The 27,757-nt window shown below is 43.1% G+C and overlaps 1 long non-coding RNA gene across 1 annotated transcript; it reads right to left on the bottom strand.

The window, feature by feature from the left end:
* Positions 1 to 242: 242 nt before the first annotated feature.
* On the bottom strand, positions 243 to 8,154 carry LOC128411649 (uncharacterized). The gene is made up of 3 exons (XR_008329867.1): positions 8,049 to 8,154; positions 1,800 to 1,893; positions 243 to 310 (listed from the first exon to the last, which is right to left on the bottom strand). It is a non-coding gene; the product is annotated as an uncharacterized LOC128411649 (long non-coding RNA).
* Between the last annotated feature and the right edge of the window lie 19,603 nt (positions 8,155 to 27,757).

The raw sequence follows: 27,757 nt of genomic DNA, 5'->3' as shown, positions 1-27,757 counted from the left end.
ACACATATCCTGGGCACCCTTCCAGAAATTCCGCGAATAAATGCTGACTAAATATTGGATTTCAGTCAAGAAGGTACTTGGCACCGCTTAAGGGTTCAAGGGAAAATAGTCTCTTTTGAGGATCACCATGTGAATTTCCAGAATAGACTATGGCACAACACAGGTCAAGGCTGTTAATCTCTATCCTCTGTCAACCTCATGTATGTGATTAAAAAAAAATTCTCATTGTATTTATACCCCACCTTTCATCCACAATGCCGAAGGTGATGTGCATGGTTCAGATCTTCCCAGTGTTATCATCACAACAATCCTGTTAGGCAGAGAGAATGACAATTTCTGCTATAGTGTGTGTCAAGGCTCACATACATTTTAGTTCCTCATGAACATAGCTCAGAGCTGGCACATGCATTTGCGTGCAACAGGTCCCAGATTCAGACCTCACCAACTCTAGGGTGGGAAGAAAGACCCCCACAGACCCTCCAAGTTTCCCTATTTTCCAAGGACAGTCCCAGATTTACAGTTTTCTGATTTGATTCCAGAATGTCCTGCTATTCCTTAGGATGTCCGTATTTTCATCGGAGAAATGTTGGAGGGTATGGAGTTATGCAAACCCCGAGCCGAGGAGATAAGTAACCATACATCCTTTAGAAGACATCTGAAGTCAGATCAGATATAGGGAAGTTTTTAAATGTTTACTATTTTGCTATGTTTTTATATATGTTGGAAGCCACCCAGAGTGGCTGGGGCAACCCAGAACCCAGTTAGACGGATGGGGTATAAATAATAAAATGATGATGATGATGGTGGTGCTGGAATAGGATGTCCCATTTAATACAATACCTAGAAGGGCCCCCAACATTATATAAAAAGATCTATTTATTTTCCGAATTTTTGTAGTGCTCTTCCTCATAGATAGATTGATGGGGGGGGGGAAGGACCTCACACACATATTATTGAATTGATATGCACCCTTTCTCCCTAAAGAGCCCATGATGGAAAACACAGTAAAAACCATTCTAGAAAAGTTTACATCTGAAAACAGTTTCAGCCAAAACTTTCTAAACAGTTGCAATTAAAAACATTGTTTCATCCAGCGATCTCAGGATTGGCAGGAACAGCCAGTCTCTTCAACCACTATATGTCTGGATAAAAAGGAAAATTTTCAAATTTCTCCTGGAAATTAATAATGATGGAGACAGATGCACTTCTCTGCGGTGGGCATTCCTCACACCATAAATTCAATAAATTGCGTTCAGGGTGGATACACATTGCTATTTAAATACACATTCTTCTTCTTTGGCAATCACTTGTAGCGGAGTAAGATTGTCTTCCATAAACACGGTTTTAACAATGAGTCTGTAAGTGACTGTGGAGGCCAATTCTGGACCCACACATCCTTCCACAGTGGGGACATTGGGGACATTAAGTGGGGACATTGGTTTCCCGGCAGGAGTTGATTATGGTGTGGATTTGCCAAGCGTGTCTTCCTCTTAGCACATTTCTCCCCTGCATTCTGAGTTAGAGTGTCTTCAAAGCCCATGACACCTTTGGTAAAGGCTGTTCTCCAACTGGAGTGCTCACAGGCCAGTGTTTCCCAGTTGTCAGTGTTTATACTACATTTTTTAAGATTTGCCTCGAGACAGTCTTTAAACCTCTTTTGTTGACCACCAGCATTACACTTTCCATTTTTAAGTTTGGAATAGAGTAGTTGCTTTGGAAGATGATAATCAGGCATCCGCACAACATGACCATTACATTACTTCTCCCCAAACAGGACCTCTAAGTCCAAAATCACCTACTTGCACCACTGTCTAGAAAGGGGCGTTTTCCCAAAGCGCAGTTACAACAAGTTACGGCACTCTCTGCCAGGATGATATCTGAGGAACTGGAAGCCTATTTAAAAAAAAAAACCTACTGAAAAAGATAACATCAAACAAGTAGATGGGGAAAGCTAATGACTCTTCTATGTTCAGGGTGATTTCCCTGATCAAAGAGCTTTTGAAATTAATAAATGTTATACCTCTGGGTGTGGCCAGGAGAGGCAGAGAATGGGCAGAATCTTGTGATATGCAGGTCAGAAATGAGAACAAAGTTCGAGAGTATAAGAAGACTCTTTCTGGATCATGCCCAAAGCCCATCTAGTCCAGCACCCAATTCTCACAGTGGCCAACCAGATGCCTATGGGAAGCCCGTAAACCGAACCTAAAAGCAACAACACTCTGGCCACTTGTGATTTCTGACAATATGTAATGTATCACCTCCATGGTTAGAGACAGTATGGCTCTGAAGGAGACATGGTTTCCTCATGGCTAGTACCTGTGGCCCATCAGATGTTGTCATGCTCCCATTATCCCTGGCCAGCCTAGCCAATGAAGGGTGATGAGAGCTGTAGACCAGCGACATCTGAAGGACCACTGGTTCCCCATCCAGGAGGTCAAAAGTACAGCCAAGAGTCCAAATGGTGGGTCATGCATCATGCCAGGGGAGATCCTGTTCCCTGAAGAGCATTGAGACAAATGAAGGGGAACGCTGTCCCATCTCCTGAATGGACTTTTCAAACAGAGGATGGCTGCAGTGTACCAGTAGTATGTTTCCAGCATTGAGTTGGCAGCTATGTCTTCACGAGACTTGAAAATAATGTGTTGCTCCTCTCTTTAGTTTTTGGCTTTGGCAGAGAGAGAAGGAATATTGCCGTATTAAATTAAGACGAACAGGAAATGCAAAAACCTGAAAGTATCCAAAGTGAAACCACAAACAAAATAGAACATGTCTCCAGGTGCTGAAAAAATGGGTTATATTTTCATAGCAGTGCAACGTGTCTCAGCCAAGTTTTATTTAAAGGACTTTTCCAGGGATTTTTCAGAGATTAAATAGGTTTCAGCCCGCAGAGATGTTTAACTGGTGAGTGGCAACCCGCCAGAGACCTCCGCAGGCTGATGTGCATTGAGCTGTGCTCACTGTTTTTCAGTATCCTGAGACACACTAAATTAGCAGGCAAGGAGAAAGGTAAGATTCCCACCTCCTGCCCATTACTATAAATTACTATCTTTTTAAGATTCACTAATAGTCTGCATTCTTGCTGGAATACACAAGTAAAAAAAAGTTCTTAGCAACTTACAACAATGTATTATTCCACCAGTGTACTAATTTCAGTGTTGATTTGGCAGATACGTATACAAGGGACTAGAAATTAATGTACTCCTTCCTTTTGAGTTTTTATTATAGAGGATAATGTAAGAGCTTCCTTCTCTAAGATCATGCCTGGTCTTGTTATGCTCACTGTGCTCTGTCTAATTTGTCTATCCTTCCATCCTTGCCATCAATGTCTACATAATGCCCTTGGGCATTATTTAAACGTTTTGATTCTTCTGAAACCATTCTATTGCACATTTGCACATTCAGCTGTCAAACATCAGCTCTCAACAAAGCCCTTTGGGCTGCATTCTTAATAAGAGCTGTTGAATTTAGTGGGACTTACATCTGAGTAAACAAGCATAGGATTATGATGTTAGTGTCCAAATTATCACCTCATTGAGCTTAACTAAGATAAACTAAAGAGTCTGCCAGCAGGAGGAATTTTACTCTCTTATTTGAGTAGCAAGAGTCAACAATTATTAAATATAGAGAAGGGATGGAAGGCAATTATGCCATTGCTCTTCAGTCCTAAATACTGGGGTGTATATTGGCCATCTTGGCTGAGTCCTAGAAGACCTGCTCCCTGCCTTGCAGACCTTTTTCCAGGAGACCTGACTGACTCCAACTACAAAACCAGAGAAGGCCAGAGACCATCTTGGCTGTCTCTTAGTGCAGACCCAGGTTATTGAGCCTGAGCTTCTCCAGCCGCCACCTGCCATGAACCACCATTGGCAGGATTGGCAGCAACAGCAACAGATGTGTTCTATGCTTATAATATTTTATTTTCTTGTAAATTAAAGGTAAAGCTACCACTAACCGTTAGGTCCAGTTGTGGACGACTCTGGGGTTGCAGCACTCATCTCACTCTATAGGCCAAGGGAGCCGGCGTTTGTCCGCAGACAGCTTCCAGGTCATGTGGCCAGCATGACGAAGCTGCTTCTGGCGAACCAGAACAGCACATGAAAACGCTTGGAAATTATGCTGTTTTAAATGTGCATTCTGCAGTTGATCTATGTAATGTTTTATTTTGAAATCTTTAATATTTTAGTGTCCTGCTAATGATGTTGCTTTGACTATATACTTATATATATGACTTTCTTCCATAATGTTTTCTTCAGGATTATTTTATTTGATGCCTTAATGTAGGCTGTAAACCACTTTGAGGTTTTTTCCCCTTGAAAATATAAAGCTGTGTAGAAATGAAATGAATATTATTAATAAAAACAATTTAGAACTAACATAAAGGTTACACATAAATTGTCTTAGAATTTGTGATTTTAGGGGAGAGAGTCAGCTAATACAGGATTTTTATCTTAGTCCACAAAAAGTCAGACCTGAATATGGTTAGAATGCTCACTGGAAAAGATCTGGGTTCAAATCCTCACTCAGCCATGTGCTCATTGGGTGACTTTATCCCAGTCGCCCTGTCTTAAGACTGATCTACCTCACAGGGCAGTTGTGAGCATAAAAGGGGGACAGACTATATACAAGGCTCTGAACTTCTTAGCAGACAGAGTTGGGTAAAAATGTAATACGTAATGTCAAAGGTAACATGGTAAGATCATCAACAAAAATTGTGTGAGTTAAAACAGTCAATTAGATTAATCGGCAGTAAAGCCAAATGGTGGTTAAGAAAAAGAAGTGGAAATATGCTGAGAAAATGCCACGGCCAGGGAACCAACCAGAAGGAATATATTTGCCCAGAGGTGCCTTTTGACATTCACAAAAAAAAATGAACATGACACTAGGCAAGAATATCCCTATTTGAAATCAGCATCTTGAAGTGAATATAACGTTCAAGCCTTTCAATTCAAAATTATATCATCAGAAAAGCATTTAAAAATCTAAACTGCAGGATCATGGGTCTGAGTAGAAGTCAGTGGACCCAGCCAGTTGGGCCAGTCAACGTTCTTTCTCCATATAGGAAATTATACATTCCCAAGCAGGTGCTCACACTCTTTTTTCCAAAAACAGCCAGTGAAACAGATTTCACAGCCTCCGTAGACAGCCGATTCTATTGTTAAATTGGTGTTGAAATTAAAATGCTTATCACGATTGTGTTTAATCTCAATATGCTTTTCTAGTACAGTTAATTCTTTCTGACTCTCTTTTTTCAGGTCCAAAATGAGAGGCACAAATGAGAGGCACAAATACAAGATGGGTGACACCTGGCTTGAGAGCACTACATGTGAAAAGGATCTAGGAGTCTTGGTTGACCACAAACTTGACATGAGCCAACAGTGTGACGCGGCAGCTAAAAAAGCCAATGCAATTCTTGGCTGCATCAATAGGAGTATAGCATCTAGATCAAGGGAAGTAATAGTGCCACTGTATTCTGCTCTGGTCAGACCTCACCTGGAGTACTGTGTCCAGTTCTGGGCACCACAGTTCAAGAAGGACATTGACAAACTGGAACGTGTCCAGAGGAGGGCAACCAAAATGGTCAAAGGCCTGGAAACGATGCCTTATGAGGAACGGCTAAGGGAGCTGGGCATGTTTAGCCTGGAGAAGAGGAGGTTAAGGGGTGATATGATAGCCATGTTCAAATATATAAAAGGATGTCACATAGAGGAGGGAGAAAGGTTGTTTTCTGCTGCTCCAGAGAAGCGGACACGGAGCAATGGATCCAAACTACAAGAAATAAGATTCCACCTAAACATTAGGAAGAACTTCCTGACAGTAAGAGCTGTTCGACAGTGGAATTTGCTGCCAAGGAGTGTGGTGGAGTCTCCTTCTTTGGAGGTCTTTAAGCAGAGGCTTGACAACCATATGTCAGGAGTGCTCTGATGGTGTTTCCTGCTTGGCAGGGGGTTGGACTCGATGGCCCTTGTGGTCTCTTCCAACTCTATGATTCTATGATTCTATGAAAAATACTCTCCCTTTCCCCCCACAAGTCTCCAGACATGATTGTTTGAGAGGAACAGAATGAAACAATAGGGAAACTAGTAGAAGGAAAAAGTCGATTCAGTTTATGTCAATTTTATTCATCGTAGGGTGGCAGCAGTCTACAAATTCCTTTCGGATGGCACAGTGCAACTGAACTTCCCTGCATGAAAGGTGTCAACTTAATCTAGTTCACACTTCTTGTGCAAGATACCTGCGCAATGGCTCAACCGACACCTCTTTATTTGCAATGACGACTTCAGGCTTCTCATGGTATGATGTCAGCCTGAATAAGGCTGACATCAATAACCTAGATACAATGGCGTTCGTGACGTCCAGTTGGGTGTGGCAAAATGAATGCTTGCTCAATTAAAGCAATGCAAAGGAAGTTGACACAAGAACTCTGGCACGCTGCCCGCCTCTTAAGGCTGGCTTGGAAAGGGATGAGAGACATAGCGCTGGCAACAAGTAAGCAGCAGTTGAAGTGTGTAGCAGGACTGGCTCCTTGTGTTCATAAGCAAGAGGCAATCATTGCCATCCCCTCCCGTCTAAATATTGCAGTGAGCGCCTGTTGGATAAGAGGCACTCCCAACGAGGAGGGAGCCATGTGAGAAAATAATTGTGATTCTGGGTACAAGGCAGATGAGCTAGCTGGCTGGGGCTGATGGGAGGTGTAGTCCACAGCATCTGGAAGGTGCCAGCAACGGCTGGACCAGAGGAATGAGGAATGACTTGAAACAACTTTATTCTCCAGACAAGCTTTGCAACAACCTCTGGGCCAGGTGTGGGGAACCACTAGCCCTTCAGATGTTGCTGAACTATGACTCCTGTCAGCCCCACAGCAAGAACAACCAGTGGTCAGAGATGATGGGAGTTGTAGTTCATTAACATCTGGAGAGGCAAAAGGTTGCCTATGCCTGCTCTAAATCTTTAGAACTACCATGTGACTTTAGGGCAAGTCCTCAAATCACCAACTTCTTAATACTAAGGGAATGCCTCCAAATTATAAACTCTGTTGTTTCGAACAAGAGTTCGAATAAACAAACAAACTTAATTCAAATTGCCTTGGTGGAGGCACTCCTTGCCACACTACTCACACCTTTCGGTCCGAAGTCAGGGAGATGTCATGAGGCCCAACAGTGTATATTAATTCAGGAAAGAAGGGAAAACCCCAAGGGTGGTGAGGTCAGGTGGGAAGAGCCTGAAGTTGTCATGGAAAGCCAGCAAGCACCTTGAAGCTTCCCATCAACAGTTCACCACACCTGGACAGCAGATTGACCAAGCTTACCTGGTTACAGCCTTCTTCCTGAAACTATTCTATTTAAATTACAGTAGCTATTTCTAAATTTGCATCTACACATATAAGTCAGGCTTTGCAGATGATATGCAAATCTGTGTCCTCTTTTTTTGTTGACACATTTCCTTTTCTTGGGCACTGTGTAAGTGAAACATGGACAGGAAACTGCCTTAAGAGCATAGCATAAGAAGCTTGCTTAAAATGAATCAGCTCCCTGCTCCCTCTAACTCAGTACTGTGCTAAACTGACCAGCAGCGGGTCTCCACCCAGGAGCCCTTCCCAGCCCTACCTAGAGATTTAACCTTGACCTATTTGCTTACAAAGAATATGTTGTGCCACTATGTTACATTCTGGCATTTAAGGAACACCTAAGGGATTAAGGGACGCAGGTGGCACTGTGGGTTAAACCACAGAGCCTAGGACTTGCTGATCAGAAGGTCAGTGGTTCGAATCCCCATGACGGGGTGAGCTCCAGTTGCTCAGTCCCTGCTCCTGCCAACCTAGCAGTTCAAAAGCACGTCAAAGTGCAAGTAGATAAATAGGTTCCACTCTGGCGGGAAGGTAAACAGCATTTCCGTGCACTGCTCTGGTTTGCCAGAAGCGGCTTAGTCATGCTGGCCACATGACCCGGAAGCTGTACGCAAGCTCCCTCGGCCAATAAAGTGAGATGAGCGCTGCAACCCCAGAGTCGGTCACAACTGGACCTAATGGTGAGGGGTCCCTTTACCTTTACCTTTAAGGGATTAAACTCCCCTTAAAAGGGGCTTTCTGGAGTGGAGTAATTTTCATTGGAAGTGGGTTGCTGAACCCTTCCCCTGCCAGTCCTGTTCCTGCTGAAACTTCTTCCTCAGCTGCTTTTACACTTGCAAGGTTCTAGACCTTTGTGAGGTAAGCATGCTGCCTTGCAGGGGGTGAGCTCAGCTTTCAGGAGAGCATTATGCGCTCTTGTTGAGGAGGGAGACATGGTCTCCAAATGAACCTACCTTTCCTCTCTGGGGCTAGGGTCAAAACTCAGTGGCCTAATGTTCTTTACAGGACAACAGTCTGTGCCCATACAGTGCTTTCTTAACACAATCTAATTTGCAAATATATAATTTCCTGAGCCCACACAAACTGGTTATTGAATTCTGCATAGTCACGTATCACAGCGATTTCAGTTTATTAAGTCAGCAGCACAAAAACACGCCTTAAAGTGACCACACTCCCTTTGTTGTTTATTTCTCAATACAGCTTCCGAATGTCACAATATAAAAAAGCATTTAGAAGGTTATTTGTTTGCCATCTTCTTTTCCTTGAGAATACATCATCGGCTCTGTATTTCTGCCTATCTAGGGAGTACGGTATATCCCATAGAACAGTGGTGGCCAAACTTGGTCCTCCAGCTGTTTTTGGACTACAACTCCCATCATCCCTAGCTAACAAGACCAGTGGCCAGGGATGATGGGAACTGCAGTCCCAAAACAGCTGGAGGGCCAAGTTTGGCCACCACTGCCATAGAACATATGAGGAAGGGCCCTAGCTCGCTGGTAGGGCATCTGCTTTGTGTGCAGAAGGGCTTAAGTTACATTTCCAGCATCTCAGTTATATAAGCTAATCACCCAATGGCATCTCAAACCTAGGTTACAGTCACCACAGCAGAATGTCTAGGTGCCTAGACATAGGTGAAATTTATTATTAAAGACTTCCTGATTCTCCCTGCACCAGAAAAGGTTGGAACTGAGTTAAAGTTCATTTCGGTGCCAGAGACGGTGGGGGGGAGGGGAGTCTACGGTTGTTTTTCAAAGTTTTTCTTCTACATTTCTGATTCGGCAAACCCTCCCCGGAATTCAAGATTAAAATATAGTATAAAAAGTGGAAGGTGGAATAAACTGGATGAATAATAAGAAATTTAACATCCAACTGGAACTGCATGTGTGAGAGGAATGGAATGGAGAGAGGGGGGGGGGATTCATGCTTTGAAATAACTATGCTGGAATATAGAACGAAACCACCCCCACACTCGGTTATTTTCAAAGAAATGCAAAGGAGACTGAGACAATTTGGAATGTAATCGAATTGGAAAGATAACTGACTATAATTTTTTCAGCTGAAAGGACGAGAGGGGTCTGCCAGCTGCAAGGCCAGAGGTTTTCTTATTAATTATTGGCAGTTTGGAATCTTTCTAGGTTGGAAAAAATGACGAGGGCGGTTTATTTGTTGGAACAGAGGGGTCCCTAAAAAGCTCTTGAATCACGGGAAAAAGCAACGCAGAGGCTTTTGGGAAACTGTGAGACAACTGCTTTCCCCGAGTCATGATGGGAAATATCAACAGTTGGAAGAATGAAGGACACAACACTGTAAATGGTTGAGACAATATCATGGGGGGGGGGGCGGGATTTCCCACACGCAGGAAAGAACAATGGTTACAGACTGAGTACCTCACTTGAAACATTATAAATTACTTAATATATCAACACAAATTGAAACCAAAGGATTGTAGCTGTTGTATAAGGAATTATCTTGAAGGGAATGTAACTGAAATTATTGAGATTTTGGAATGCAGAAAACAAAACAAAAAAATCAAAGAGGAACCCATCAGAACTAGCCCATGAGGAAGTCACTTTAACTAAATTGGATCATTTGGTAGATAAATAATTGGTTTTAATAATTGTATTAATTGGATAAAATTGGCATTGTTATAATGAGGCTGTTATTGAAACAATATTGGAAAATCAATAAAAATATTTATCATAAGAAATTTATTATTTAAAATTTTTCTCTCTCTCTTTAAAATATAAAACGGTATAGAAATGAAATGAACAATATTGTTAAACACTCTGCAGTTTCCCAAGTGGTGAGCAATCCAGATGTAGCAGTGGAGTATTTCGTTTCCTTTAAAGCACACCACATGTGACTTTGTAATATGCATTTTATTTAGAATTATACCAGCAGAGCATGGTGGAAGCAGATAGACAGTAAGCAGCAAGACTACCATGCTCAAATTCCCAGAGCAACTGCATTCCTGTTCCGCATTAGAGAATGAACAAATGAATGATTGAATGAGTGAGTGAGTGTTCCCCACCCAGGGCCTCTGAGAGGAAGGGCAAGATGTCAATTTAATAAATAAATATGTATGAATTAATGTTTGTGTGACTGACTAAATGGACCGGATGTGTGTTAATAATAATAATAATAATAATAATAATAATAATAATAATAATAATAAATTTTATTTATATCCCGCCCTCCCCAGCCGAAGCTGGGCTCAGGGCGGCTAACAACAATAAAACAGTACAAAAGTACAACACAAACACAAACACTCTAAAATCATTCATTATAAAGTTAATACGTCTTAGAATGGAAGTGTGGGGGTAAATTACTGTTGTCATTGGAACTGCTCTTGTATGGCTTGGCTCTGATGAAGCGCTGCTACAGGACCAAACCAATTCCTGGACTGGGTGACAGGTGCTAATCTGAAAAAGTTGGTTCCCACATCAATGTCTCCTGAACTTTGGAGGAAGATCATGGCTCAGTGGTAGAGGACATGCTTTCTGTGCAAAAGGCACAGGCTCAATCTCTGGCATCTCCAGGTAGATTTCTACCTGAAATCCTGGCAAACTGCTTCCAGTAAACGCCTTTTTGCGCTTACCTGTTACAGTGGCACCTCGTGTTAAGAACTTAATTCGTTCTGGAGGTCCGTTCTTAACCTGAAATTGTTCTTAACCTGAAGCACCACTTTACCTAATGGGGCCTCCTGCTGCTGCCGCTGCATGATTTCTGTTCTCATCCTGAAGCAAAGTTCTTAACCCAAGGTACTATTTCTGGGTTAGCGGAGTCTGTAACCTGAAGCGTCTGTAACCCGAGGTACCACTGTATAATGCTATAGTTGTTGCTTGCTTAGGGTTGGCAAAATACAAGGCAGGTCGGGCAAAATAAAGGACAGGTCAGGGTGGGGATTGGGGGGAACACACACTCTTAGGACACCAAATCCCCCCCCCTTTGTAGAGGGGAATTCCCTGCAATCGGCCTTCTGCCTCCCTCACCACCCTGGCCTCGTTCTTGCCCTTGACTTATGGGTAGGGGCCAGAGGTAGACAGCTGGCTCCCACAGGTGACTTGAGCCACAGCCCAAGCTTTTCACCCATGCTAGCATTGAAAAGGACTCGGGCATGGAGGAAGAGGAGGAGGAGGAGGTAGAGGAGGAGGAAAGAGGAGGAGATGTCAGGTCAGGGTGGCAGAGGGGATCAAGCAGCAGCAGACCCACACTATGCTAGACCAGTGGCCAACACCTGAGGAAGAGCACCAGTGAGAAGAAGGGAGGGAGGGAAATGGGGTCACTCCTTCTCCCTTCTCTCTATTGCTGCTTGCGCCAGGCCAGGCTCATCGTCAGCTGCACCAACAGCAACACAACCACCATTTTGGGCCAGCTGCATTCGAATACAGGGAAATAAGGAGTCCTGTTTGAAGTCCAAACAGGACAGGGGACACTTTTGTCCAGAAATGGGGTGATCGTGTTTTTCTAGGGACGGGTGGCAACCCTATGTTTGATCCAGTTTTCTTACACAAATGTGGAGCTTACCACCCACAGGGTAGAGTGTGCATAAGATGCTCATGTTCATGAAAATAACATACCAAAATCCACTATATTAGGGGAAATTGATTTGGGGAAGTGTGTGTGATAGGCAAAATTGCATATTAAAATGTGTACATTAGGACAAGTTCGCTCTAAAATGCTGGTGAATTTTCATGAGGCCTTTTATTTTTTAAAAAAAGTGATATTTTTTTTGGAAATGTGAAGAACTGAACTAGAAAAACAAGAAACCAAAATGGGCAGGTTCACTCATCCCTATCTGGAATAGACCTACCGGTATTTATCCATCTAGCCAAATATTCTGTACTCTGACTGGCAGCAGCTCTCCAAGGTTTTTCTCATCACCTCCTCCCTGAGCTTTTTACCTGGGAAATAGGAGACGATGAGACACAAAATTCGAGGTTTATCTCAGTGGGATAAAATATTGATCTGTTCTAATTTACCCTGCCTTCGTGTCCCAGAGCAATACTGCTGAGAAAGTGAAAGCTATTGATTCAAGAAGATGATGATAAACTATGCTTCAGCCAGTACGGGAGAATATAACACTCCGAAAATTCATTCCATTTTAGATTCCCACCCCCATTTGTGGATTTCATAGTTGAGAGCAGAACTATTCTCATTTAAAGTGAGGGTTGAATTTTAATCTCTCTCTGGCCACAGCACATCACTTAAAATTCTTGCTGCTCAGCTGTTATGTGCAGAGGGCAGAGAATTTCCACAGGGCCACTTCTTTTCTCTCCCTCTTCGCTAGTACTTTAAACACAGCTCTCATCATACCAATACTGGGTGTGCCCCAGTTCAGCCTAGAGAGAGGATACTTCCTTTTAATTCCACCAAGAAATGAGAAAAACAAAACCAAGGGTATTTACGAAACTCAGCCACCATTAATGTAATAACTTGGCTCAATGAAACATGGCAACTGGCTCCTGCAGAGAAACTTACCAATAAACAGTGCCTAGTGGAAGGACAAGGGCCATAGCTCAGTGGTAAGAGCATCAGCCTTGCATGCAGAATGTCTCAGGTTCAATCCCTGGCATCTCCAGGCAGGCCTGGGAGAGACTACTGCCTGGTACCCTGGAAAGCCACAGCCAATCAGTGCACATAATACTGAGCTCATTGAACCAATGGTCTGATTGCATATAAGGCAGCTTCCAATGTTCCTACAAAGATTATTGCACAACAGATTGATGCAGTTTTATATGCTTATATGTACAAGAAAGACAAAGGGACGCAGGTGGCGCTGTGGGTTAAACCATAGAGCCTAGGACTTGCCGATCAGAAGGTCGGCGGTTCAAATCCCCGCAACAGGGTTAGCTCCCGTTGCTCGGTCCCAGCTCCAGCCAACCTAGCAGTTCGAAAGCATATCAAAGTGCAAGTAGATAAATAGGTACTGCTCCGGCGGGAAGGTAAACGGTGTTTTTGTGCGCTGCTCTGGTTCGCCAGAAGCAGCTTAGTCATGCTGGCCACATGACCTGGAAGCTGTACGCCAGCTCCCTCGGCCAATAAAGAAAGATGAGTGCCGCAACCCCAGAGTCGGTCACAACTGGACCTAATGGTCAGGGGTCCCTTTACCTTTTACATTTACAAGAAAGACAACCCCAGTCTCCCAAAGTTACTCAGTCTTTTCTGGCTGTTTCAACATTTCTTCTTTTAGTATGTTGAATGCCAACCTTTCAGGGGTGTTTTTCCCCCATGATGCAATTATTGTGTAATCTGTCAGGAGGCTGTGTTGGTTGTAAGACAGGAATAAATTGAAAATTCAATTTAAAAATTCGCTCACCTGAAACAATAAAACAAAGGGAAAACGTGCTTAATAACATTATAGCCCCATACCAAGTCAAATCATGGCATCATCTACCCTGACTGGCAGTGTAGGGAAATCAAGGGAAAGCAATTTTAAATAACCACTTCTGAAGGAACTGTAAGGCCCTAGAACAGTAAATATGTAAAACACTAAAATACAACTTTTTAAAAAGTTCAGATACTTGGAGGCTGGAGTTGTACAGCTTGCAGTGAGTGCCAACAGCCACCCATGACATTTGCAAAACCACATTCCAGGCAGAAGTAGCAATCGCTGTGTATGTGCTGTTGGGTGTGGAGTAAAGTATTGTTTTTTCCTAACAAGAATTAGCAGGTGAAGTAATGAAGAAAACTTGATGAAAATGTGTTTCATCTTGAGCTCCTGGTACTCCCTTTGAGTAAGAACATGAGAAGAGCCCTGCTGGATCAGGCCAGGGGCCCATTTAGTCCAGCATCCTGTTCTCTCACAGTGACCAACCAGACAATAACCTTATCCTGCTGTCGGTCTCCCACTGAAAATGGTACCCAGAGGCATGCTCTCTCTGCTCCCCTGTGGCTGTTGCCTGTCTCAAGAGACAATGGAGTGCGCCTCTGGAGGTGAAGTCAAGCCACAGCGTTAGCAGCACCAAATGGACCTCCCCTGGGGCACAAGCCTGGGCAATATGCATGGAGGTCCTGGGCTGCCCACATGACAAGACCCCTCGCCTCTTGGCCTCACTGATGTGGTCCAAAGGAAAGCAGAGCAATACATTTGGCACCAGCTTGGCTGCAGGAGTTGCTGGAAGGAGGCATACAAGGCACCACCCAACTTTCTTAGGTGTAGTCCAAGAAAAGACTAAGGTGTTTAGCAATGAAAATAAGTATTTCCTCTTGCCTGTCCTGTATCTCCCATCCTTCTGCTTCACTGAATGACCAAATTGGGGTTGGTACTAGAAAAAAGGAAGAAACGGTGGTGGTTGGGGGCGAATGAAATCTCTATCCACTTTTACACACCATGCAGACACTTCTGTTGTATGGCCCACCCCCACCCCCACCCCGATTGCTTGATTATTTTTCTATGCTCAACAGCCCATTATGCAGTAACCATTTGTCCTAGGGAAATCTATCCAGTCTTCAGATAATAAATTTCACTTTCACTTTTCTGCACCTTTTTCAGGTATACAATATCCCTACTGCGGTTCAGTGACACATAACATTTACATCCGTTTCTGCATTCCCCGCAGTATATATTGCTAATGCAAAACTTCCTGCAATTAAATGATAGGCTTGATTTTTAGTGTCTTTCTTTCTCTCCCTCTCCCACTTCCCAACCTCTGTTAACATTCAAAGCACAAACAGCGCAAGAGATGCTCAAAGATGCTTTTGGCGACATAAGCAAAAAATCCTTTACGGATTGCTGCATCTCCAACGCTTTCAGAAGCGAGTGGCACGTTACACACAATTTATTGCAAAAAGGAGGCATGGGGAAGGTGACATTTCGTCCTTTGGCTGAATATTCCTCCATACCAAAAACAAAAAAGAAGGTTGATGTGGGATGCATGTCCATGCATGGAGAAAATTAATCACACTCAGAGAGAAGGCAAGGCGAAAACCATTTAAATAATTGTTTTGAATGAAGTCATACAAATCCTCCACTTGCTCTCCGCTGAAGTGCTGAAGCCCAGGAGCAAGCTGACCAGCTCATCTGCTGTTTGTGAGCACAGAGCCTTAGTCTCTAGGTGTGCCTGGTCCATCCTGTGTAAAATGGGAACAGAGAGAATACTTCCTTCATCCTAAGCATCATTAGTCAGCTGGCAAATTGTTTTGGTAATACCGAGCATCAGTGCATCATCACAAGTTCTTTGCCGATCCTGTTCCTCCAGCCAACCTTAATTTCTCAGACAGCATCCCGCCTCCTGTCTGTGACTTGTTTTGATTTTGGATCAAAATATGCTCATTGCAACCTCTGGGCAGCAAGAATGTCAGCAGTGGTGCTCTGTGGGTTTCATACTGGAGAGCTAGTGTGGTGTAGTGGTTAAGAGCGGTGGACTCATAATCTGGTGAACCGGGTTTGATTCCCCGCTCCTCCACATGCAGCTTCTTTGAAGTCTCTCAGCCCCACTCACCTCACTGAGTGTTTGTTGTGGGGGAGGAAGGGAAAGGAGATTGTTAGCCGCTTTGAGAGTCCTTAGGGTAGTGATAAAGCGGGATATCAAATCCAAACTCTTCTACTCTTCTTCTACAGAGCACCAGCTCTGGAATGACAATCGGCCATGCAAGTTTTCTAGAAAAAGCGGTGCCGGAGCTCACCATGAACTTTCTCCTTGTTCTGGCTGGAAAAAAGCCCTGGCAATCTGTAGTACCATTCATTTCTAAGCTATGCATGCTGAAGAAAACAGATAATGTGCTATAAGAGATATACAAATGAAATTATCATTGGCACAAGCCCAAAGTATCCATGTATTTTAAAATCTTATATCCCTCCCTCTGTCCCAAAGAAGCCCAAGGCAGCCAACACACAAGTGATAAAACAATTAAAACATCTAAAAACACTGATTTAAAAATAATTCCTATATAGATGAAAGCTGGGGGAAATCTTTTCTCAGAAGGCCTGCTGGAAGAGGAAGGTCTTCATGCAATCATAGAAATGTAGAGCTTCTGCAATACAGGAATATGCCGTTGCCCCATACGGGGGTCAAACCTTGGCATGATCAGCACCATGCTCTAACCAACTGAGTTATCCCTACCTGTAGTATTGCCGAAAGGACGATAGAGATGGCACCTGTGCAGTGATTCCAAAGAGTAGGTGCCACAACACTAAAAACCCAAATCCTCCATTTGTGCAGAACGGACCTCCTGATCAGATGGTTACTGCAGGATGCTCTCAGGTACCAGGGTCCCAAGTAGGGTACCTGTTATGTCTCTCAATGATTCACTCCTCTGGCCTTGGCACCTTCCAATCATGCTTTTAGAGGGACTGGCTTCTGCTAAGTACCGTAACTGCATGGGTGTTACTGGGTCATTTATTGACCTGAGCAGAAGTGGAGCAGAACTACCAGCCCTCAGTAGAGGGTGTGCATGGCATCTCTGCACAGAACACAGGAAAACTGCCTTATAACAGATCAAATATTTGTCCATCCAGCCTATGAGCATCTACTCTGACTGGTCAAATTTTCCAAGGTCACAGACAGAGATCTTTTGCATCACCTGATCCTTTTACCTGGAGATGCTGAGGATCAAATTTTGGACTTTGTCCATGAGTCACTGCCTCCTTTAGATTGGGAGGTGCACACACAGATCAGCAGCTCATGCAAAACACAGCAAACAGGCTCCTCTGCCCCTGTAGAGGAGCCCGTTTTCAGGTTTAAGCAAATAATGCTTCCTATTTTAAACCAGGAAAAAGTGTATCTGAGCCCTCTGAAGTTTGACCCTCTGTGCCCTCGGAAGACACAGATTTCTCCTTTTTGAATGGTTCAGATTATCAGCTGACTGCTTGCACAATCCAGCCTGTTTTTCTTAAAACAAACACAGCTGCCAGCCAGCCGAGCCCAACCAGGAAGTACAGCCAGAAAATCATATGAGCTCAAATTATGAAGATTCTGAAACCACAATTTCCTTTCTGACAAATTACCCACTGACACAGAAAAAGATTTCTGCTTTGGTCAGCCTGGTCTGAATTCTGCTTTCGTGCCAACATGCTAGCCAGGGAAGCTTGCTTGCAGGACTTTCATTCACTTAGAAGCAATTTCATGAAAGTCGGAGATGGATAGATAGGAATTATATACAATTACCTTTGCGGAACTTTGATGCAATGTTCCTCTTAGTCGTATATAGGAAAGGGCTGAGAGATTTCCCTTAGAGCAAAAAATAAAATAAAATAAAATAAAAGCGCAAAAACAATGATTCCACCAAAATAACAGGAAATACCAAAGGCTGTTCTTAAAGCAACACATCCAGCAACTAAAATGACAGAAATAGCCTAAGATTAACATAACTAGTAGAATGTTGTAACTGTAAGCTGGACCTCTAGAAAAGGTGAAGTGAAGGTTTGGCCACTTTAGTTAAGTTAAGCATGAGCTGTATGGGATGAATGTATGAAGATGCCTAAACTGAGTCCGACTACCCTTGCATCTACTCCATTCATTATTATCTATTCTGGAAACAGGATTTCACTAGCACCACTTTCTGAGATCCCTATAGATTGAGGCTGCAAAACCTGAGACTGCTGGTTCAATAATGCACACAAAGCATGTGCTCCCCCACTGACATGTGGTCCCTTCCCAATTAAAGTGACGTTGATCAATACCTGCTCTTTCCCTTTAGTTGTAAGAATTGTCCAGGGCTGCTTCCACAGACTGTAGGCAGACACGTTTTTATCACCTTTGATGGGGCACCTGCATGACACATGGATCAAAACACCCTCCTCCTTGCTTAGCTTCCCCAACCCCCTTTTTTCAAAGGATCTGACTTGCAATCATTGAATTGTAGAGTTGGAAGGGACCACGAGGGTCATCTAGTCCAGTGTTTCTCAACCTTTGGTCTCCAGCTGTTTTTGGACTACAATTCCCATCATCCCTGACCACTGGTCTTGCTAGCTAGGGATGATGGGAGTTGTAGTCCAAAAACAGTTGGAGACCAAAGGTTGGGAAACACTGATCTAGTCCAACCCCTGCAATATCGGAATCAGTTGCCCAATGTGGGGCTCAAACCCATGACCCTAAGACTAAAAAGTCTTGTGCTCTACCAACTGAGCTACCCCAGGACTTCCTGCTGTCCTTTTTTTTTTTAGCACCATGAAACAGTTGTACAATTTTCATAGGACAGTATAGACCAGTGTTCTTCAACACAGGGCCCTCAGATTGAGTTGGACTACCATCCCTGGTGACTGGCTAAACTGACTAGGCATGATGGGAGTTGTAGTCCAACAATTTCCAGGATCCAACTTTGAAGAACACTGGTATAAGATGGCCCACCATGCAGCTGTTCCAGCCTACTGTTTGTTGTTTAGTCATTTAGTCGTGTCCGACTCTTCGTGACCCCATGGACCAGAGCATGCCAGGCACTCCTGTCTTCCACTGCCTCCTGCAGTTTAGTCAAACTCATGCTGGTAGCTTTGAGAACACTGTCCAACCATCTCGTCTTCTGTCGTCCCCTTCTCCTTGTGCCCTCCATCTTTCCCAACATCAGGGTCTTTTCCAGAGAGTCTTCTCTTCTCATGAGGTGGCCAAAGTATTGGAGCCTCAGCTTCAGGATCTGTCCTTCCAGTGAGCACTCAGGGCTGATTTTCTTCAGAATGGATGGGTTTGATCTTCTTGCAGTCCATGGGACTCTCAAGAGTCTCCTCCAGACCATAATTCAAAAACATCAATTCTTCGACGATCAGCCTTCTTTATGGTCCAGCTCTCACTTCCATACATCACTACTGGGGAAACCAGCCTATAGAGGCTACTAATACCCTGTATAGATTGTACTTCAGCCATTTCCTTCACTGCTGCCTGTCTAGCCTCCCAAGGAAACAACTCTTAACTCTATCACATTAACCCCTGCCTGTCCATATAACAGTACAACATTGTATAACATTACATAGGGTCGCTATATTTCAAGAAGTGAAAATTCCCAAAGCTGCGGAGCTTTTTAAAGAAAAGTGCCAAAGTTGTTGAGCTCTTTATTTCCTCCTCCAAATTTCAGCCAGGGGTGGAACCTGTGACTGGGAGTGAACTGGGGGAAGGGAGTATTTCATGTGTGTGCAAATTTGGAGGTAAGGAAAGAGGGACTAAAATACTGAATGGATTCCAGAGGTCTGGAAGCAGAGTTGCCTAAAGTAGAGGTGCTGTTGAACTGTCCATGTCTATGATATTTAAGCACACTGCCATTAAACAAACAGATCTGCTGATTACCACACTTTATTTATCTGACTACCTCTAAGAGATCTAGGTTCAGAATTAATGTTTATACAACCATATCAGAGCACCCAAAGAGTTTGTATGATGCACCTGTAGTCCAGGAACTCAGTTGAGAAGAGCTATCTAAATCCCAGCATTAAGGCACATTATGGTTCTACAGTTAAGTACACTATGTTCAGTACAATCTGAATAATTGGAGCATGGCATGGCACTTTATCTAGAGCATTTGACCCACAGGGTCACATGGTCAAGGTCACTTAAAACATGAAGCTGTTGCTTCACTCAACTGATTCTAGAGAGATCTCCCTTTCCGTGGTTCTAACCTTTACTTTCATGTGACTCTTTAAAAAGTGAGTGGGGTGTTGGCGAAGGGATTTCCACTATTTGCTCTAGGAATGTATAAGATGAATTGCCTCAGATATTTTCCTCTTAGACTAGAAATGGCCTCTTGTACTCATTTAGTGGAATGGATGGAGGATAAATCTGATTCCATTCAAATAAAAGGCAAACCTTCCGAATCGGTACTTTGCAAAACTGTGGGACCCGAAACACAGCCATTCATCAAAATTTGCACTTCTTTGAATTTTGTGGTGCAGTTATCTAGCCAAGTAATATGTAAACAAATGCATATGCAAGAAAAAGTGTGCCTTAAACTGTGTATATTTGTGAAAATAACATACAACAAAGTATTATATTATGGGAAGTTGCTTTGCAAAAATGTGCATATGAACATGTGTCTTTGGAGAGATTCATACAAAAGTGATAGTGAATGTTCATAAGGACTTTTTATTTTAAAAATTGCAAATGAACATGTGAAAATGTGGTTCCTTGGGGGGAGGGGAAACCCAGAAAAAAATGAGAAATTTACAGGAACCAAAATTGACAGATTCAGTCATCCCAAATTGGTTGCAGCAATAGTTGGTAGAATTACACTATGAAGTACATTTTCCTCAGGAGTAAGTAACTGAGTTCAATGAGGTTCATTCCCTAGGAAGTGAGCATAGGATTATAACAATGCAGCCCATATCCTATGCTTAGTTACTTTGAAGAAAGCCCCACTGAAATCAATTCAATGTTCACAAAAGTAAATAATGCATAGAAGTAAAGTACTAAGTACAAACTTATGCACTCTGACCTGAGAATAAGCCATCCTGGACTCAGTGGAGCTTGTCCCTGAGCAAATGTCTAGAATTCAGATTGTTAGTCTGAAGGAGAGACATCATAAAAATGATTCCATTAATGCTCTTTGTTGTTTAACTGTGCGAAGAGCTCTGATCCGTTTTCAAAGAAGAGATAAACACAGCCCTAAAACTGGCAGTCTACTGAGTTTGTCCCCCGTTCAGATTTGGTTCTCTGTCTTTCCCACAAGTTTATGTTTGAGTTTGTGTAATCACCAGTTAACCTCACAGCAAAAATATTGCTGATGCTTTAGCTTTCGTTTTCTCACACTTCTATATTCGTTTTTTTTCTTTTCTTTCTAGAATCCAGGAAGTCATACAAATTTGCAGCTGTAGCAGATCTGTCAAAGCCCTTTTTATTTTTAAGGTCAGGGCAGTCTAATGTTCCAAAGTTCTGCTTTCCCATTTCTCTCCTCCCCATGGAAAGAAGTTAAGAGTGAAAAGGTGGCCTCCTTTGCAGCTGCAAATCTACCCAAAAAGCAAACGCTGGCTGTAAATGTGGATGACTGTTTGCTTTTTCATTTCCTTTTTTGTAATCACCTTCTGATTCAGCTTTGCTATATCACTGAGTGGCGTAGTAGCAAATTCTGAAGTGCAGCCACCCTGATGCCACCATTTTTAAACCCTTTGTAAGACTGTGCAACAAAAATGAACCTTTGACCATTGCATGCAGACAATGTGGCTTCATAGGGATGTTGGAGAATTCTGTCAGAAACAAAAAAGGGAGCGGAAATTACCACCATTTGGTGTGTTTGTTGGCGGTCAGAAAATGAAATCATGCAAGCTAATAAGAACAGTGTATGTTGGGGTTTTTTTTTAAAGACTCCTCTATGCCTGCTATGAAATAATTGGTGGTGGTGCTTCAGCCCCAACCATTCCTCCTCTTCTACACCAGTTGTATCGCTTATGGTTTAAACAAACCACATTCTCATTCTCCACTGAGCAGTTTGTTAGCATAATTGATCTTTTTCTGCCTAGGCTCCACGTGAATAAAAGCAATATTGGAGCAGAGCCAGTATTGATCCATTGTCATATCCATTCTGAAAACTGCAATTGGTTGTGAGATAACAAGGGCCTATAATGGCATTCATACAGTTTTTTCAAACTTACTATTTCATAATTAAAAAACAAGATGGCTAATTAGAAACTCATGGCTGTACCAAAGTCACAATAAGCCCGTTCCTGCCTTGAACCTGAACCACTAATACTGTAACTGGCTAAATCATCCATTGCTTGCTGGTTTTGAAAAACTCGCAGTTTGGATCCCTCCAAATGAAATGATACATTTGGATTATTAATGTATATATTTGTATAGGTTTGTTTTACAGTGCCTTTCTGCCTTAACTGACATTCTGCAATTAATGCAGAAGAACAAAGTCCAACTTGGGGGTTAGGGTTAGGGTCAAAAGCTAAAAACCAACTATCAAGAAATGCAAACAGAGCTGAAATTCAAATAAAGGGCAGAATCAAATACAGACAGAAAGGATCCACAAGGATTTAGGGGAACTGCGAAAAGCTGGGCAGAACAAAGTAATTCTCAGAAGCTGTTAGAAAAAGATGAGAGGAGGAATAAATATGTACTTCCTGAGGAAGGGAGTTCCAAAGTTTGGGTGCCACTACCAAAAAGTCCCTTTCCTATGTAGCCACCAGTCTCACTCCCGCTGATGATGGGATGTAGAAAACAGCCTCTTGCAATCACCTCGAAGGGCCAGTAAATTAATATGGAAGGGAGTGTACAACCATTGCAGCCTTTTCTCCTAAGGAATCTAGATGTGGTGTGAACGGCCACATAAACAGTAAAGATCCACGTAAGGAAAAGCAGTCCGTGTTTTCCACCTTTGCATTACACTGGGATTTGGAGGAAAGAGCCTAATTGTGGTTTGCAGTAAGCTTTTCTCCTTGAGAGGTGAACGGTCACTCTTAATCTGGAAAGAAATGCTGCGCTTGTTGCAACTACTCCTGTTGTGTCTGTGAACACTAAAACGATGATTATAGCAAAGGATATTTGCCAAATACCCAATTATCCTGCTTATGTTTCCCAGACCCCACTATTCCTATTACTTTCCCAGACAGTCTCTCCCTAATTCAAGCATCACTCCTCCTCCTCTTCACTTTCATTAATTAGTTGTGTCCTATTTCCTATAGCCCATAGATTCTCAGCAGAACACACACACACACACACACACACACACACACACATAAACACACACACTTTCATAGACAACACAGCTGCAAATACATTTTTATACTTGTGATGGTAAAAAGAGGATCCTGTTAAAACACATGATCAGTGTATGTATAATCTGGATGTCAAATAAGATGTCTAATTAATGGTGGGGGGTGTTTTAAATGGAGAATTGCAACACTGTCTGCAAAACAAAAGCTTCCTTATTCAATGGAGTTTGACACTTGCTAAATTCATTAAAATGAGGCGCACAATTACCTGCAATCATCTGGTTTACAATACATTTCATTGGCTCAGTGCATTTCATCGCTGAAGAAGCTGGCTGTCCTTGAGCTATCAACACATCATATGAAATGGTCAGATTTTATTTATTTAAATAATAATAATTTTAAGTGAATATCCTACCCTCAAGCCAGCAGCGAACCCACAAGATGGCTCACAGCATAAATCATTAGCAAGGCTAACTGTTAAAACACAGGGGTGGGAGGTGTTGTGATAAAATACTGCCTCACCCCACATGACCCTGGAACAGCCATTGAGTTCTTCAGTGGAGGCCCCACCTGCCACCCCCAGAGGTGCGATGGCTGGATCTTCTTGGTTGTGATGCCAAGAGTATGGAATTCTGTGTCACAGTAAAGCTCAGCTAGACCCTTCAAAAACTGCCCCAAGATGGGAGAGGTGACTGCCTGGCTGTTGCAATTGCCAGCCAATCAACTCGTTCCAAACAGGGTCCCCTGAACTCATTCTTAAGAAGAGTTCAAAATCCAGCGTGTGCACTAAAATTGTGTGTGTCAATAAGCACCCCTCACAATGCAGTCGTATGCATGCCTCATAGAATCATAGAATGGAAATAGGTCTCATTTAGTTCAATGGGGCTTGCTCCTCAGGTAAACATGGATAGGATTTCAGCCTGAGCTGACCTAAGTACAAGAACAGGGTTCACTCAGGCTGTATAAACACTCACATTTACTTTGCATCCAGCGTGCTCCCAATCCTGGTTTGAGAATGTTGTGCACACACAACATTAATCACAAGCCACACCTGTCATTTTTTAAAAATGAAACACTATGTTTTGATGTGTTTTCCTCCGAACCAATTTCAGTCAGACCTGAGGACGGCCTAGCTGCGTTTTATGCCAGGAATGTGTACACAGCCTAAGATAGCTGAGGCCACCGGGCTCTTTACTTCATAAAGCATTTATTTGCATTGAGCAATCTCACAGCTGAAAGATGCCTAATTCATGAGAGCAAAGAGGTCGGCCAAGGTTTCAACATTTCTAGGAGGCGTCTCTGGCAGAAATTATAGGCTACAACCAGCAACAGCTACTGGAATGAATCGAATACAGCACAGTGTCCCCCCAAGAAGGGGGTTGGGAGGAAGCTATTGTGAAAATTCGACGGAAACATCACAAAACAGCGAGCGAGCATGGAAGTTTACCAGATCATTAAACAGAAGGGTGGAGGAAGAGAAAGGATTACGACAGAGGTGATGGAAAAGACTGCAAATTCTAACTGTCTGAAGATGGAACGGAGGAAGCGTTTTTTGCAGAGTGAGGCTGTTTCCAGGCAGGAGCTTTTACCTCACAAAAGAGATAATTGAGATCCAATTTTTGTGTGTGCATGATTTGCACATGCGATTCTTGATCCTGCAGCCCACAAGGGTGAGTGTGGTTATTTGATATGCGTTTGAAAGCCCTCTCCTTGATTGGGCTATTCACATCTTTTCCTCCCTGCATTTGCCCCAGATGAACAAAGAAGGAAATGGTGGTTGGGATCATGGTTTATTCCCATCCACAACATTATTGGGCAGGTGTGGATACACCTCCATCCACTGCCAGCATCACCTACCTGTTTTTAGACAGACCCACTGCAGGGTAACGCAGAATCAAACTGCAATGAACTTTTATTTTTGGCATGAAACCAGTTTCTCAAGGAGGTCTTTTCAGGGGGCGAAAAATATTCAATAGATCTAGATTGTGTGCAGCCTACATAGAAAACAAGTACTTGGTCTCCTTTGATTCTAGAATAAAATGTTTGTTTGTTTGTTTATATCCTACCTTTTTCTCCAAGTTGCTCAAGGTAGCATACATGGTTCTCGTCTCTCCATTTTATCCTCACAGAAATTCTGTACGTTAGGCAAAGAGGCAGCAACTGGCCCAAGATCACTCAGTGAGCTTCATGGCTGGGGTAGAGAGATGAGCCTAGGCAAGGAGTCAGCAAACTTTTTCAGCAGGGGGCCGGTCCACTGTCCCTCAGACCTTGTGGGGGGACGGTCTATATTTTGGGGAAAAAGGAAAAGAACAAATTCCTATGCCCCACAAATAACCCAGAGATGCATTTCAAATAAAAGCACACATTCTACTCATGTAAAAACACCAGGCAGGCCCCACAAATAACCCAGAGAGGCATTTCAAATAAAAACACACATTCTACTCACATAAAAACATGCTGATTCCCAGACCATCCACGGGCCGGATTGAGTAGGCGATTGGGCTGGATCCGGCCCCTGGGCCTTAGTTTGCCTACCCATGGCCTAGACCTCCCCTGTCTTAGGACCTGTCCCTACCTCGACTCAATGTGCATTGTGAACCCCTTACACCTCCTTTCATTCGTCCTTATCCATGCAGTATTCTCCTCCAACTACTGCTGTTCCACACTTCCTGCTCTGTAAATCTGTAGGTTCCCTATATTTTGAAAATCCAGATAGGAGAGCTACATTGATTGCATAGGGAATCACTGGATTTAGGGAGAGAGGTACTGCAAAACTGCATTAGTTACACTCCCAGCCTCTGTGTACCCTTGCCAACAGAGAGGGGAAGAAAGTTGCTTAGAATGGTTGCACTTTTGTAGTGTTAAGAACCAACAGTGAAGCAACTTAGAAGCGTTTTCCTGAATACAGATCATGTGGGTTTTGGGGCTCTCCTGTTGCACCACTCGGCCTGCTCTACCACAATCCCAAGGTCCATCTCTCAGATTTGTTTCTACCCTAAAGTGACTGATAATCTCATGGAGAGCATCCTTTTAGAGGCTGATGGGCCTTTTAGAGGTTTAATATCATAGTTTCAAATGGAGTCTCAGACCTTAAGGATTGGACCCAGAATGGTGGATTGGTCATGAAGTGAGAACTCAGCTACATTAAGTAAAGAAACGGTGATTTGAATGTGCTATAAACATGCAACACCAGATGGCGCCAGAGAGCAAGAAATTTTAAAACGTGATTTTCCATAGGGATTTTGTCCCCTCTTATTCATAGCATTTCCCCCCATTTACATCCCCCTGAATGCGATTTGAGGAATTATGACCAATAGCTCCCCCAAAGCCACAGTGTGTGTGTCAATATAAGTGTAGCTCCCATGAATGGACTTGTTTAGTCCAGTGGGACAGAGTTACTCAGGAGAGAGCTATAAGAAAGGAAATGAAACTTGTTCTGCTGTAGAGCTAAATAATACACTTGGGCATTTATAGCCATGTATAAGGTAAACTGAAATTATGTATATGCATGGTTAATTAGCAAGGGAATGGGGAATCAGCAATATTTATATTATGACTCCGAGGCTATGTCCTTCAAGCTGCAATTTATACTTTTGCCCTTTGCTGTGGTTGTCCTGTTGCTTTGGAATTAACACATTTTGCAAAGAAGCGACTCTGAAGTGTCCAGCACCCCGGTGGATTAAAGCAAAATTTGAACAGGTTGATTACAAAGTTTGTAAGCATGAGTTGCCTAATTTTCTCTTTGAAGTCAGAGGGACTAATGCATTGTTTGGCTGTTTAAGGGCTGGTTTGTGTATGTAGCTCTTTGTGGACAATCGCTGGATTGCTTTCTATAATTATAGTTCCAACAAAAGAACATTTGTTCACCTTAACTATTTTTATTCCACAGGGCCCAGATGTTCTACATGCACAAGAAGTTGCAAAGTTCTTTGGATCCTGAGGACGGTGTCCAAATACTGTAGTTTTCGCTCTGTAAGACTGTGCATCTGTGCACATTTTCCCCTCCAAAAATTAAGGGGAAATGTGTGTGCGTCTTATGGAGCAAATGCAGGCTCCTTGGCTTCAGCGATAGCAATGCGAAGCCTCGGGTTGCCTTCACTGAAGGCAAAGGCAATGTGGGAGAGGAAGAGCTGCGCAGCGCCCCTTCAGCAAAGCGGGAGGAGAAATGGAAGGGGCTCCATTTCTCCTGCCGCTTCGCTGAAGGGTTGCTGCGCAGAGAGGGGGAGATTATTTTTTCTTGTTCTCCCCCTTTAAAACAAGGTGCGTCCTATGGTCGGGTGAGTCCAATAGAGCAAAAAATACGGTACTCTCTGCTGTGCTGGGGTAACCTTCAAATTATCACATCTATGCTGCCGTTGCTGCAACACAACAACCTCTCTAGATAAGGAACCCTACCTATCCAATATCCTCTCCAGCAAAACTCCACGTAGATTTGCAGAAGACTCTAGGAGGCGAGCGATGTACATTAACTCAAGGCATATTTCGTTGTTTTGGCAGTGTGGGAGGTGCTGTTGCAGAATTATTATGGCCCCATCTGTGTCGACATCTTGCATTCATGGTAAAAGTATCTTATGGTACATTGTGGCTGCTGCCAAGCCTAGTGAGATCCCTTTGTTTGGGGTAGGGGAGGAGTGTGTGCAGAGCTTTAATTGCATGTGGAGTCAAGTGCCTGGGAGGCTACTCATAATTACGGTTAATTAATATTAGAGATCCCTCTCCCTGCAACAAGATGGGATGGTGACTTTAAAGGGGGATTTGTCAAACTCACGGAGGATAAATGCCAATGGCTGCTTGTCAGAACCTCCATGCATCACTTACTAAAAAATAGGAAAGGGCTT

The sequence above is a fragment of the Podarcis raffonei genome, chromosome 3 (genome assembly GCF_027172205.1).
Source record: "Podarcis raffonei isolate rPodRaf1 chromosome 3, rPodRaf1.pri, whole genome shotgun sequence".
NCBI classification, from domain to species: domain Eukaryota; kingdom Metazoa; phylum Chordata; class Lepidosauria; order Squamata; family Lacertidae; genus Podarcis; species Podarcis raffonei.
The sequence above is the reverse complement of the archived record's forward strand: the minus strand, read 5'-3'. Positions and strand labels throughout refer to the sequence as shown.